The sequence below is a fragment of the Falco cherrug genome, chromosome 4 (assembly GCF_023634085.1).
Source record: "Falco cherrug isolate bFalChe1 chromosome 4, bFalChe1.pri, whole genome shotgun sequence".
Taxonomy (NCBI): domain Eukaryota; kingdom Metazoa; phylum Chordata; class Aves; order Falconiformes; family Falconidae; genus Falco; species Falco cherrug.
In genome coordinates this window covers 73,528,004-73,542,480 of record NC_073700.1, presented here as the reverse complement: position 1 = coordinate 73,542,480, position 14,477 = coordinate 73,528,004, and the positions used below count along the sequence as shown (strand labels likewise).

At 39.3% G+C, this 14,477-nt stretch overlaps 1 long non-coding RNA gene across 2 annotated transcripts in view; it reads left to right on the top strand.

Annotated features, from left to right (window-relative positions):
- LOC129735891 (uncharacterized) overlaps positions 1–13,964 on the top strand; it is a 62,386-nt gene extending 48,422 nt beyond the window's left edge. For both annotated transcript variants that reach the window (XR_008731820.1, XR_008731819.1), the window contains one exon: positions 13,011–13,964. This is a non-coding gene — a long non-coding RNA (uncharacterized LOC129735891). The remainder of the gene's footprint in view (positions 1–13,010) is intronic.
- Positions 13,965–14,477: the final 513 nt, after the last annotated feature.

Genomic DNA, 14,477 nt, shown 5'->3' with positions numbered 1-14,477 from the left:
GCCTTCCTAGAGACAGCGGTAGGATTACAGATTAATGTAATCACGGAATGTAAAATGCCTCACAGTTAGAAACTTCTGGAAACAAAATACATACAGGGTGAAGCATAAAATAATTCTAGTATTATCAACTTCATAATGATGACACCTAATAACATTTGTATTTCAGTCAAATGTTTATAATGAGGAGAGCTAGCTTTGCAGACCATTAAGCTGACAATTAGTGGATATGCAACTGCAATAGAATGTGCGTGGCTGCAGTTAGCTCTAAACTTACCAGCTCCTTAATGGTCTGATCAAAATGGCACAGAGATCAGGAAACCAAATACAGCAGAAGCCAGAAGAGACAATCATTTATTAGATATGTTAAGTTCATATAAAAATTACATGACTTTACTGACAGTAATGTAGAAAAGTTTGGGCTTTTTTGTGTTTCATTGCTCCAGTGTGTTTGCTTTCTCTGCCAGGCTTTGCAGCATGGGCTTTGTTCCAGGGTAAGCAGTGTAAGTCTGGCTCAAATGTGCAGTTTTCCTACTGTTTCTTTTCCCTCGGATATTTAGCTTTTCAGGGAACCTCCAACTCTTGCTATTTCAGTATGAGAATAGGACAGTTCATCTGAATAGTATGACTCCTGTAAAACTGTCGTATTACTGATTCCTACAGTAGGTTTCGTGTTTTCTGTGTTGACAATCTTCAATCACTGAAGTATCAGAACACTTTAGTATTAAGAGAGAAACTCCCTGTAGTAGTTTATTTACAGATGATGTTTTTATTTCCTTAACAGTGTCTGGAAAATTTGGTGCCAAGATTTGGTAACAGATTGTCATTCAGGGCATAATAAACCACCTGTAGCTTGCCAGTTTCTACAAACACCAATCTGGGGCGATCCATTGTACTGGTATATCACAAGATCTTTTAGAACAACAGTGCAAAACACCTCGTTCCGGATACCTCTGTTCTTTCATTGTAAAAACCCGCAGCACAATCAGCCATGGAAAAAAACATGGCAGAACTCTTAGATCCTGTGCGTTCAATGTGTAGGGAGTTCATGAGGTGATACTTTTGGAATACAAACTGTGATATACAGCCATTGCTTTGAAATGTTAGAGAATAAGTTGGGAGGAAAAATATAAATATCCACTGTCTTGGGGTGCCAGAAGGCATGAAAAATCACCACCCAATAAATCTTGTTGGGTTAAAAAATGAGTTTGTGGCACCTCTAGGACTGAATACACAAGATTACTTGATTTATGGGGGTTATGAAGTTATCTGGTGCCACTTGAGAAGCCCAAGGCAGGGAGCTGTGCAGGTGGAAGGATAAATAGTGATTATATTTGATTTTCAATACTGAGATAGAAAGGAAGAAAAAGTTCCATCAAGCCTCAATCACTCTTTGAGACCCTGTTCTGAAAATATCTTTCTACCAGATATAACAGCATTTGAACAGTTTCCAGTACCACATCAGGGTGGCCCTTTACTGAAAAAGAGTAATAGCCAAAATCTAAATGTTTAGTGGAAAACTGGATTTCCAAGCAGGTAAATTAGGGGAAGTTTTTTCTTCTGTGAGATTAGGATGTTTAGATCCTGATGTAAGTGGAGGAGAGTTCTCCAAACCCACAATCAGGCAGTTGAACAAGGGAAGAATTAGTTTTTAGATTTGAAATGTGTGTGCATGTCATTGGTAAAGAATGATCAGATTTGGCCAAATCCTGCTTGTATTACTCTTGAAAATAGTTCTAGCACCTAATTAATGGGATACTAGACAAATGGTAGTCAACATAAGCAACTTGATTATCAAAACTACTGTGCAAAAGAGTAAGCACTTATTTCCTGTTTGTTTATTGGGAACATTTCCCCACTTTAAGATGCCATTAGCATAAAGCAGCAAGTTCATCTATTGGAGATGATCTAGGTGTAGGTACTGCTGCCCCGAGGCAGGGAATGGAGTAGAGGACCTCTGAAAATCTTGTTTTTAATGGTTACTAAAGCACTGGAAGTACAGCTTGGTTCTGTTGAATCTATCAGTCTCTTTACAAAGCAGATAGACCTGGTAAATCACATTAATTGAGATAAAAACTAGGTAATGATTAAGGTTTATTTACTGGGAAAATAACTGCATAGTCTTGTGCTTGAATTTAGGCACCTAAACAAAAATGCTCGGTTATAAGAGATGCTGAGTGCCTGAAGCTTTCCCCAACTCTCGTGGGAATGCTGGAAAGCAAACAGTAAGGGAAAACCCAATCACTTTTGTTTAGATTTCAGGTTTTACCTAAAAGAGTTTATTTTCCTTCTTCCATTTTCCCACCTCCTGGAACAGAAATTGTTTAAGAGCCTTAGATTGAAAATGTGAATCATTTGGGCAAAGCTAATGATGGAAGCTAATGAACTGGTTTCAATTGGCTGTGAAACTGCTGTACCTTGTCAAATATAAATTGCAGATGCCATAACTTCCCTCAAAACTTTTTCCCTCATTCCCTCCTTCCCTCTCTCTCTCTCTTTCTCTCTTTTTCTCTCTCTCTGCCTTTCTTTTCTTTCTCCTTCCTTCCTCCCTTCCTTTCCTTATTTCCTTTCCTAATTTATCCTTCCTTCCTTGCTTCATTCCTTTTTTCCTTCCTTGTCTTTCCCACTTACATCTTTCTGCTTTCCTTCCTTTTCAATAAAAAAAATATTTCAGTTACTTCTGAAAACAATAATAAGGGATAAGGAAATAATTGCCCCAAATTTAAAAAGCTTCTTATGTTTTTTTTCACTGTAATCCTTCAGTAAGAACTTGAAACATAAAGGTCCACCGTGTGTCAACATGGGCCACTTATTTTGAGCTAGGCTTCCCAGAGAACAGTTAATTAAATTTTAACTTTGCAAGATGATTTTTTTAAAACATCAACAGCATTTTCTGTGAAAATTCTACTTTAATAGAGCATGCTGAGTGGCTGCACAACTGTGTGCTGGGCAAATAACCCACAAGCTCACTCACTCACTCTCCCTTCTTCTGACTGAATGACTGGCCTTATACTGTCTGCTGCTGTTGCCATCAAGAAGGGTTTTCCCTGCAACAGTTCCCTCTCATGGGGGGGCACGGGCTTTACAGGAAATGTAAGCATAAAAAGTTCTTGAGAAATGAGTGTTTCCACTGCTGTTACTTATGCAAAATGTAGGTTAAGGAAGAGAACTGAGGTTTGCAAAGAGCATGGGCTGAATAGGCTGAGACTGATCAGAGCTAAGGTGAGGAAAAGCAGATAGCCACAGGGCAGATGCAGAAGGATGTTTAACTTTACTCTCCTTTCTAAATTGAAGCTGAGCCCACATTTGGGAGAAAACCTTGTTTCAAGACTTTGTAGGCAAAATAACTTGTTCTTCCTCCCCGCCCTGGCCCTCATTAGATGTCCCCATAAGAGATCACAAGCTCAGCCAGGAAAAATCTGGGTTGTGAATATGAAACTCTCCTCCTTACTAAGGAACTATTTGGGGCCAGTATGATTCTCTGGACTAAATCCCATTTTGCCAGGTTACATTAAAAGCATGTAAATATGAAGAAATTTCATAAAAAAGAAAATTAAAGTGAATATTGTAATTGCAAAATACAAAGCATACTTTATTATGCATTCTTTCACTGTGTATTCATATACAATTTTGTTCTAACACATTCTGATTTTTTTTAGAATTCCACATGTGGAATACACTTAGGTACATTTAGTTGAGTAGCTGCTATATCTTTTTTTAAACCAAGTGTCCCAAGAAGAATGAAATTTTCCTACTAAGCAGAATTAAATTTTCCTTTCAAAAACACACCCCAGGAACCAGCCCTCAGTCAAAATAAAGCTTGATGTAAAATGGAAAATCTCTGTTATTCCTGAAACTATTTAATCAAATTTAGTACTAAACTTTATTAAGCAATATTTTTTTTTTTTGTAATTTAATAGACTAGCAACTTAGAAGTGTGCTGTACTTCCAGAAGTTGTTAAGAAATCTACTTGTGCATCTCAAATAGTTCTGGCAGGTAAGAGCCAAAGTGCTGCTCTTTCTGTGGGCACCTATGTATAATTGTGTAGTGGACTTCCACAGGAACAACATGGCATTATTGAAGATTTCTATTGAAAGATTTATCTTATTCTGTTAAAACAAGTCATTAGATTTATCTCTTTCAGTATCATAGGTCTTCATTGAGTCAAATAAACCATATTTTGTTTACCAGCCTGGAAAGATATAAATGCTAAATACTCTTTAACTTTATTTTATGAGAGTGAATATTATATTCCTCTTTCCAGTGACCTTTTACTGCCTTGTGAATAAAAAAATAATTTACCAGACAGAAATAACAGCCAGAGGAAGGTGGGATTTATGAGCATGCCAACTCCACTAAAACCAAAGGATAAACATAATAGTCTCAGAATAAAAATGGTGAATTATCTACTGCTCTATTCTCAAAAGTTTAAAATAACTTTTCTCAGAAAATTGGAGCTTTACTCATGTCGTCATGGCAGAAGTAAGAGTGCCTGTTCTGTTTCTTCCTTTTTTTTTGTTCCTTGTATCCTAATGAATCTAAGAAATAATTAGATATTTTCTATGTGTAAGAAATTAGAACATGAACGAATGATCCATCCAGTCTATAATACATCATTAAATACATGAGCTGCAGAAGATCTCTAGATTCTGAACACTGCATATGTTTGTATTAGCCTAGCAGTGTTAAGTATTTCTATGTTGCAAACAATTGCATGAAGTCTACAACTTTTCAATCAAGTTTCCATGCAGGAATCTGTTCGCTCTATAAGATCTCTGATTTTGAAATGCAGTCTGCTTTGAGAAGTTACTGTAAAATGCAAACTTTAGTTTCCTGAGATCGCCTCTCAGAACTTAGTTTTACACTACACAGAAATACTATTTAGGCGGCATCATGCTGAGTTCCTTACTGAAATCCAGATAAACTAGTTCTTCTACACTTTAAGAAATTGTTATCTTCTTGAAATATGTGGTTAATCTAGTTCAATAATCTCCCTTTGCATTTTACCCACTACCCATTTATAGTTAAATCTGATTTTTCTTTCATTTGAAATTCTCACTGAAGTCATGCAGATGGACAGATCAGACTCACAGGTATATAGCTCATTTTATAATTTCAAGCATTCCTTCTGTTCTTAAATGTAAGAGGCTGGCAGTAGTAGTTTTATTACTTTTTTCAGTCATACAGTGCTGCACTGGCATTGACAGATCAGTACAAATGTTTGGCATTTATGTCATGTATTTGTTCTTGAAAACTTCTAGGATAGGAAACAGCTTGTTTTGCCAGCTTAGTTACATTTTGTACTTTGATTCACTTTCTCTAGCCCCTCAGTTACCTGATGGGATCCTTTGGAAAGGGAGAAGAGAGGAAGAAGGCAGAAAGGTGGGGGACAGCAGCAAGGCATCCCTTTGCAAGGTGCCAACAACCCCCCCTGTCTCAGGAGCCTTCAGGCTACAGATGGGACATGAAGGGGAAGAGTAAAAGGAGAGGAAAGAAGAAACCCATGCAAATTTAAGGAAGAGATGTAGTTTCGGGGGAGTCAGGAAAACAAGAGAAAATAGGGTAGTCTCTGTCTAAACTAGATCAGGGCAGGGAGCAATACCTACTGCGTAAGGGTGAGATGGATGCTTCCTCTCAGGAGCGGATGGTTGAAAGGGAAGCATAAAGCAAAGCACTCTTTATACCTTGCACATTCCCAGTCAAGTTGTAGTCTCCAGGGTACCATCTGTGTCCTGTTGACTTGAAACTTGAAAATGTTTGGGATGGAGTACAGGGATATCACATGCTACTATAGTGTATCAGGTGAGGACTTTTACCCTTTTTCTCTAAAGGTTTTTAATTTATATTAATTTTATTCTTATTTAAATTTTGTTCCTTATTTTATGATTCAGATCGGTTTTCATATAACCATCAAAATAATGCTTACTGATGAAATTTCACAGTTGCATGCATTTCCTAAGAAACATTTTCTTCTGTAAAAAAACCCAAACCACTAACTCGGTTATATCCAGTCTGGAGACAGTGCTCAGCCGTAACTGACTGAAGACGTAAGCCAGCAATGTTGCTGGAGTGGGTGGCCTTTGTTCCCTGATACTTTCAAGGGACTTTGTAGGGACTCCCATCATTATCTGCTTGGTGGAAGACTGAAATGAAAGCACATCTTTGCATATTACCTTTCTCAAAACCAGGCACAGGCACCTCTGAGTACTACACAGAATTTGCTAGCTTTTCAGCTGCACAAAATAACAAAGACAAAACCTGAAGTGAATCATGATTTTTCTTTTTGTTCATAAGATCAAATGACTATTCTACTGCCCTAAGATTTCATAGATTTTATGCTAAATTAATGACAAAAATATTTGTGAAGAAACTGTCCATTTTGCACCTGTAATAGCATTTTCTTGCAGCAGCAGCAGCTGTGTCTGTTCTATGTAGATGACAGGCTGACAAATGGAAAGATTATTTCTGTTCCTTCTTTCATTTGACAGTCATAAATCTGAAAAACGTGGAATAGATTTTTTCGTGCATCTTATAAGATTTTATAGGAAGATCCAAGATGGCAGAGAGGGCACAGTTCCAGAATATAAATTAAGGTCTGTACTGGTACCACCAGCAGTCACTCAATGTGATCTGACAGTATCTCTGTCAAATCGATATACAATGCTTTGTTGAACTAGTGGAGTAAGTGGATATGTCTGATAAAATAAACAATATGTTGTCCATGCCATTGACATGAATGCTTATTTAATAAGATCATTTTGATTCAAAGTCAGTTTTCATATTTATACTATTGCAAATCCTGCAGAAGCCGTTGTGTCAGCCATGTGTATAACCTTATATTCCATAAAGATGCAGATCTATTCAGCTTTGTCTTGAGGTGTGTATATAGTGCTACCATATTGATAGTAAATACTTGGATAATTTATATGCACCCTGCATAGGCAGACACTTTATCCTTTCTCATCAGTGATACAAAGACCAAACAAACTGGATGCTGAGTTATTGGTCAGCTCAGGTGCTCTTTGTCATGAGGCATTTCACTTGGTGTTGCTCTGGAGCCAGCTGATTTTGGGGCAGTAATTACACCATGGACCTACAGCTCCGCAGGTTTTGCTTTTTTTTTTTTATTTTCGGTGCAGCAGTTCCAATACCAAATTTTCCTCAGACATAAAGCTGCTAAATTTAAGAAAAATATAGATCCTTCCATATATATCTGTGGCAATTCAAAGGCAGTGGATTAAGTTGTATTTGTTCTGGTGAGCAGCTAAAGCCAGGGAAAATGTCACCCTGGACCACATTGCAAAGCACCTTCAGGGGACAGTGGTGTCAGTAGAAGCTGATCTCTCAGACTGCTGACACAATTAGATTGTAAAATCCTTGCTAAGCCTTAAATGACAGAGCTCATATGTAATTTTATTTAGCTGTTCTGATGACTGCCTAAATAATTTTTTAATGTTAAACCTTTTTTATTCTATCCTTTTCTTCTTCTTTTTATTCCTATACATACATACAAGCACAGGTACTCTTTAGTCAATTGAACTATTAAGATTATGTAATCTGAGGGTACTTTAATGTCATCTTTTAGTGCATGAAAGGTCATATTACAACAAGGATTTATGGTTGTCTGGTTACCCTAAGAAAGGCCTGTTATTCATAGTGTAAAAATGAAAGCCAGGCTGTGGCAGGTTCTGTTCTTTAGCTGTGTGATGATTTCTCCATCGCTGTAAGCCCTTCTTATCTCTGACAGTCTAAGAGATACTGGTTGCTGCTTGAGCATGGGTGTGCCACATTATTTTTTTATGCAATAGCTGGATGTAGCAAATCTGATAGGTCTTTCACTCTCACTAGTACTGCTTCCACAGAGCCAGGACTGTCCTCTTGCTAACTTAAATGTCCTGAAACCTTTTCTTCTTTTCATCTTCATAGGCAATGAAAATTGCCTCTTATAGGGGATCTGTATAAAGACTGACCCCTCACTTCAGAGACCTTAAGCAGGATCCAGGATTTGTGCACATGGAGCAAGCCTCAGTGTGTTTGAAATTATAAAACTATAAAATAACTGTTCTAACTTGGATGTAGAAGGCCTGCTTTGGTATAGCTCCCTAGTCTTCCTTAATATGTGAAAGAACAGCCTAAAGTGGAGGGGGCAAGCCTGTGCAAGTGGGCTGATGTCTTCAAATGTGGTGAGTGGGAGGTACAAAGCTCCCCATGTGCCTCCCCTCTACCTCCTACTCCCTATGTTCAGCATCCATCTCCAGATGGAGTGAAAAAGGGAAGAAGCAGAGAGGTCGCTCCGTTCCTCCTCCATAGTGTGGCCGCCTTCATAGGATGATTCAGGGAATCATCCTTTTTCATGCATTCCACCCTCTGGCAAGCATCTTCCCCACAGAGGATGCCAGCAGCATTTCTACCTCCAGGAGGAAGGAGATAAAATTGTAAATAACATTTAAGAGTTAACTATTTTTGGCTAGTTGCATTGGCTGGAAGTCCTATTTTCTCCTTCAAAAATTTGTTTTGTGTGATCTGACTGAGGCAAGTCAGGGAGAGAACACAGAAGACATTTCTAAAATTACAAGTGCCACAGACCAGAGAACAGTAGCACAAGTGATACTCAGGTATAATTAAAAATGGGAAATCACAAAGGGCAGAGTGTCTGCCACAGTCACAGTGGCAGGACTCCCATGCGTGCTGCAGCTTCTGTAAGATGGAGTGAGCCTGTGCTGCAATTCGGATGTGCCCCATGGCATGAACATCACACCTCCACCAGGCCAGCACCATACCAAACCAAGCTGTGACAATGTCCTCTGAGCAAGGCAGCAGCACTCTTTTTATCCTGACCTAAAAGAGAAACATTTTTGCTCTGCTCTGTGGACAAATGTGCTGAGGAAAGGCTTCTATCTGGTTACAGTCTCCTACAACCTGGTGTCTTTCTGAAAAGACACCAGTGGGTTGTGGATGGGCTCTACTGCTGGTCCCAAGTTACTAGCCAAAGCATTTTGTGCCATGGCTGTTCATCATTTTCATCTTTGCATGCTCCCAGATCTGGATACTTCATTGGGGTTTTGTTTGTTTGTTTGTTGTTGTTGTTTTTAAAATAAATGCATCTCTGTTGGCTGGTACCTCAGGTTTCAAAGCAAGCTCCCAGCTCACAGGCTGCAGTTGCTCCTATATGTTCTCTTCAGTTACCTGCCAGGTAGCAGCGCTGCACTGATGTCTGGGCTTGCACCACACCACCTTCTCTGTCCCTGAAAAAAACCCTAGGTACACGAATCAGTAAGGAATAGATTTGTTTGAACCTGATCTATACTGCATGCTGTGTTTAATTTGTAGTCTAAATATAGTTTCTGAATTGCTCCTTGTGCTCCCAGGGTCTTACTTGAGAAGGAAAAATGTGGTAGACAATAAAGGGAAAGAAGGTCTTAGAAAGCTTTTACTCATTCATAATAATTTTTAAGAGAGCACTTCACTATACTTATGGTTACAAAATCACTATGGAATTTCCCTCCTCCACCAAGGGGGATGCAAAGAGATCAGGTCTTGTCTCTTGCTGCTTCCTCTTGAGACTTCAGGTTTGGTAGATAATGCTATAATGATTTAACTGTCTAATTTGATACAGCACAAGGTTTTTATCACTAAAATATACCAGTGCAACACAAACACACACGTGAATGCAGCCCACATGAAATGCATTTAGTATCAGTTAAATATTTAAGTGTCATGAATTGTCATTATAAATAGAAAATAATGGTAAAGCTATTCTAGTTCTAGTAGTGGTTCTACAAAATATGATTCTTAATCCTGTGCTGTTTAGCACTTTCTTTATTAACAATTGTCTGGGAAAAAAAAAATCCTACTAAAGTTTGTAAATATTCCCAAAATCATGAGAGAAAACAACAAATTTGCTCATATTCATACAGCTATGTTCAATTCAGCCCCAAATATCAGGGACAAAGACTACTACATTAAAAAAACACACTTCTAGAAACAGAAATTCTGAAAAACATCTTGGGGTTTGGAGCAGATGATCTGTTGCTCAGTGCTGTGTCAAGAAGAGCCGATGTAGGTAAACAAAATGATGCTAAGTAAGGAGGTTATAGTGGGGAATATTTTGTCACTGTCTCTTGTGATATGAAACCTAGAAGACAGGATAGGAAAACTGTGTGGCATATATATTTTTTTTAAGGATTATTTTTTTTAAATGCTCCATATTTAAACTGCTACACTCATTGGCATGCAATATTACAGATACCAAAAGCTTATGCTAATGAGACAAGTTCTTGTAAGTACCTTCCATGGAGCACTCCTGAGCACGGAGGTGTCTGTGTTTGTCATAAAGCTGAAGGCTGGTAGAGGAGTCTAGAAAATATCACTCCTTTCCTTTTTTAAACTTTCCCCCAGTCATCCACCACACATCACTGTCAAAGACAAGCCATTTTTCTAGATAGACCTTGGGTCTGACCTAATACAGCTAGTCATATGTTGTTGTTCCTACTACTGCTCTATTTACCATCCTGACATATGATCAGATCTCTAATATTGTGTCCAGTTCTGATGTTCACAGTCCAAGAAGGTAACTGAAAATTTGAAGACTGTGAGAATATTTTAAAGCATTAGGAAACAAGTCAAATACTAAAGTATCTTATTGTATTTCTTCCAACAAGGGCAGAGCTAAGGGATAGTTTTCTTATAGTCCAAAAGTATCTAACTGGGAAAGGCCAAACTCTCCAGCATGTCATGCATGGTAGTAGGATTCATCTGGCTTTATGTCTATACCTGAGCTGGTCTATCTAAAAGCTCTGTGTGTCAATACAGATGTAAACAATACTCTAGGTGGATAGTAAAGCACAATTCATCTCAGTCTGGAGTAGATGTCTAAACCAGTTTAGATGAATCACTCCCTTAAAGTTTCTATTTGCTTCGCTGTCTATGAAAGGCATCTACTGGGGCTACTGCAGTTGCAGGCCTCTGCTGAAGGTGCCCAGAGCTGGTTGAATCTTACTCCTGATGTCTATGAACTGATTAGTAGAGATCAGTAAGAGTAGTGGAGCACAGATTACTGCTCAGCGTGATTAGCAACTGGAACATATTATGAATGACTGAGATGGCTCTGCTTTCAAAGACTTTCTAAAAATTAGGGTTATGCTTTATTTCCTAGAAAGTATGCCCTAGCTGAAACATGGCTGCTGGCCTTGTACTAGAGGACTCCTATGACCCATGTTGTACTGGACATCAGGCTATCAGATCATGATTCCTCCTGGCCATAAGAATCTCTGCCTTCAATCACTGCTAATGAATAGTGACATGTTTTCAATGCCTTATTAAGTGGCTCTTGATCAATACAGATGTGCCATTTACCTGCAGGGGTTTTCCCACAATTGTTAGCTGCTGCTGCTGCTGGGTTTGTTTTAAGGGATGTAATGTTACAAATCAGCTTATGAATCTCCGACATGCTGAAGTTTTCCATCAGCACCAAAGGGCAGATTTAGCAGTGGTTCAGAGGGTGGTAGACTTCCTCCTTAGCGCTCTGCTCCATGCTGTGCAGCCAGAAGCGAAGCTGCAGTGTAGCACAGCCCTTTCTATCAATATCATGGCAACATCCAGCCCTAGCCAAATTTATCCTTGTATCACTTAGTCTGCAGTGAAAATGGCTGAATTTAAAGCTTGGAGTTTAAGGACAGTCTTTCCTGACTCAGTCTTTCCGGTCACTGACAGGTTTACCTGTAGTATAGGATGCCTTTATAGCCAACTTTGCTATACATGAAGAAAAGATAATTGTGTGTGCATGGCTATGCCATGAGTGTGTTCTATGCTACCTTTGTTTTCATTAAGTATAATGACAAGCAAACACGTTAATTAAACTTAGTGTTCAGAAATACAGTTTTATTTTATATTGCTGCCATTTGGGATGACTAACCAGGACTTGCACACTGTAGTTGTGTTCTTGGGGTAGCTGGTATGAAATCACATTATGAGTCAATATAAATACAACAACAAACCCACTTTTGACTAGTCTGAATGCTTCACCAACTAATTTTGTCAAATCTATGACATGCATAGTAGTTTCTGACACTCTCCCTTCATTATTATTAGTGCTATTAGAAATCCTGCACATTTAGATTTTACTAGGGGGCTGGTCAAGAATGGCATGGGGAAGGGGGCATTGAAGAATATTACAAAACCAGAAGAATCTTTCTCATGGGCTGAACAGTGATCAGTGTCACTGGTAATAATCACTGTCTAATCTGATTTGGTTTCATCTCACAAATGAGCACAGCTGTGAAAGCTATACCTGAAAGGCTTAAATTCCTGGTTCCTAAAACTGGATCTCCAGCTGCAGGTGCTCAGGCATCTCTAAGGTACTATCAGCAAGCCCAGTCATAAATCACAAAGACTTGCTGTTTACCACTATGACTGATCTCCAAAACCAGGATCAATGCAGCTCATTCCTGAAACCTGAAAACAAGTGTATATATAAGAGAAAGTGTCAAGAAAGACAATATTAAAAATAAGGTCAAACTTTAATTCACCTTGGTTCCCAGAACCATTCCGTAAAGCCTCCTGATAAGAATAATTTCACAGCCTGTGTGGATTGCATTACGCCTACCCTTAAACTGAGTCCTTTAAAGACAGATACTGACTCATTTTTATTCTAAAAAATCTTTACTGTGGTGACGTCCCCTCTTATTCAATAAGGCAAATGCAGATGAATCAGATGTAGTTTTCAATGGTATTTTTGCTGCTAGGTGGTTCACTCCATGTTTTGCCCCAGTTTTGGGCAGTGGAGGGGCATCTTTTTGCACTGTTCCAGGAGAGGCTTGGAGAAAATCAAGCACTTTGAGGCAGCGATGCATAGAGCAGTCTATATTCTCCAGCACAGGGAACTGCCTTGTTGTGGGGAGAAGGCAAAATCAAAGCTTCTGCCAATCTAATTCCTTTCTCCTTGCACAAAGTAAAGTCATTACTCTGCAAAGAAATATCGCTCTCCCTCTCACAATCTGGTCTTTAACTCCAGAATCCAGCACTGAGACACAGGAGGAATTCTCACAGCCTTTGGCATCTCTTCGCTGTGTGCCAGCTGAACCACAATTTGTTCCTTCCTGAATACATCCTGGAACTGAAGGAGCAGACTGCTATCATCATACTGTTTAAGGTGAGATCAAATATCGTTCCAGCCCAGTATCCTGTTTCTGAGAGTGGACAGCACCAGACGTTCTGGGAAGAGCATAAGAAAAATGCAGACTACAATGACACTTTCCCCGTGTGTTCACCCTGACTCCAGAGATTTGTGCCTCACACATTTCCTCAGCTAGAGCCAAAATCTGTTCAACGCTTTTCTCCGTAAAATGTTTGCAACCAATACTGTATGTTGTTCTCCCTGGAGTTTATCCTTAGGGTAGCGATGCCGCTGTAAATCCAAAGTGTCTAGTGTTCATCTGGTTGCATTACATTCTCCACCAGTTACAACAGAACTGGGCTTTCTCCTGGCACATTGCCTCTTTTTCACTGGCACAGCTTGAAACAGGAATCTCAATAAATGGGCAGGCAGATCCTGCTCTCTGACAGGAATCACTAACAGCATATTTGTATAACTTTGCTAACTTTCATGGAGCTGGACTATATTTTCACTGGACTGTGTCATGTTTCAAAGCTGAGCTAGAACAAAAGTTTTTGTGCCTGTTACAGTTTTAGAGTAATGCTGTGCAGGCATGGCTGGGTAGATGGGCAAAGGAAACATTCACACCATATTCTGGTGCCAACTTGAACACTCAAGAAGTCTACTGTAGCCAAGAGAAAGAGAAGGCATGTACCTCGTCTCTACAATTATCCTACAGAGATCAGCCTCCTCATCTAGTTTCTAAACTTGGAGCTAAAATTCAGGCACATGAACACCCTCCCCATTACTCCAACATTTTCCACTTACCAATTTTGATTTAAAAATAAAACTAAATGACTAGATCTCTGACAATCTGCAGTGGCCCAGCATCTTGCCCTGAAGCAATTTCAACTCTGGCAACAACAACAGAACTTTCAGGAATAAAAGCTCTGACTGATTTTCTAGTTAACTTGATTTATTGTAATTAGCTTTACTTAATTATACATACAGCTGTTCTGCACCCTCAGCATAGCTCAGGGGACTGTTTAAAGTGCTTAAGTCTGAATGTCATGTTTTAGCACAGTATAGAGCACAGCATTCTTCTTCTCAGGATCTGGTGGGAGGGAAGGGCATCCAGCAGCCCATCTTTCTTTCCTTTCACTCTCCACACCCTTTCAGCACACCCTTTTCCCTCGCTCCTTTTCTTCTTAGGCAAGGAAGAGAGATCTGTTCCTTTGCCATACCTAGCCTGCTCAGTGCACTGAAGGGCTGCAGGGATCACCACTTCACCCCTCCCCAGGGCACATTTGTCTCCAGTAAGTTTCACCCAGTCCAGCCAGAGGAGGAATATGCCTCAAAGACAATCTTAACCTTGACTTTTCTGCT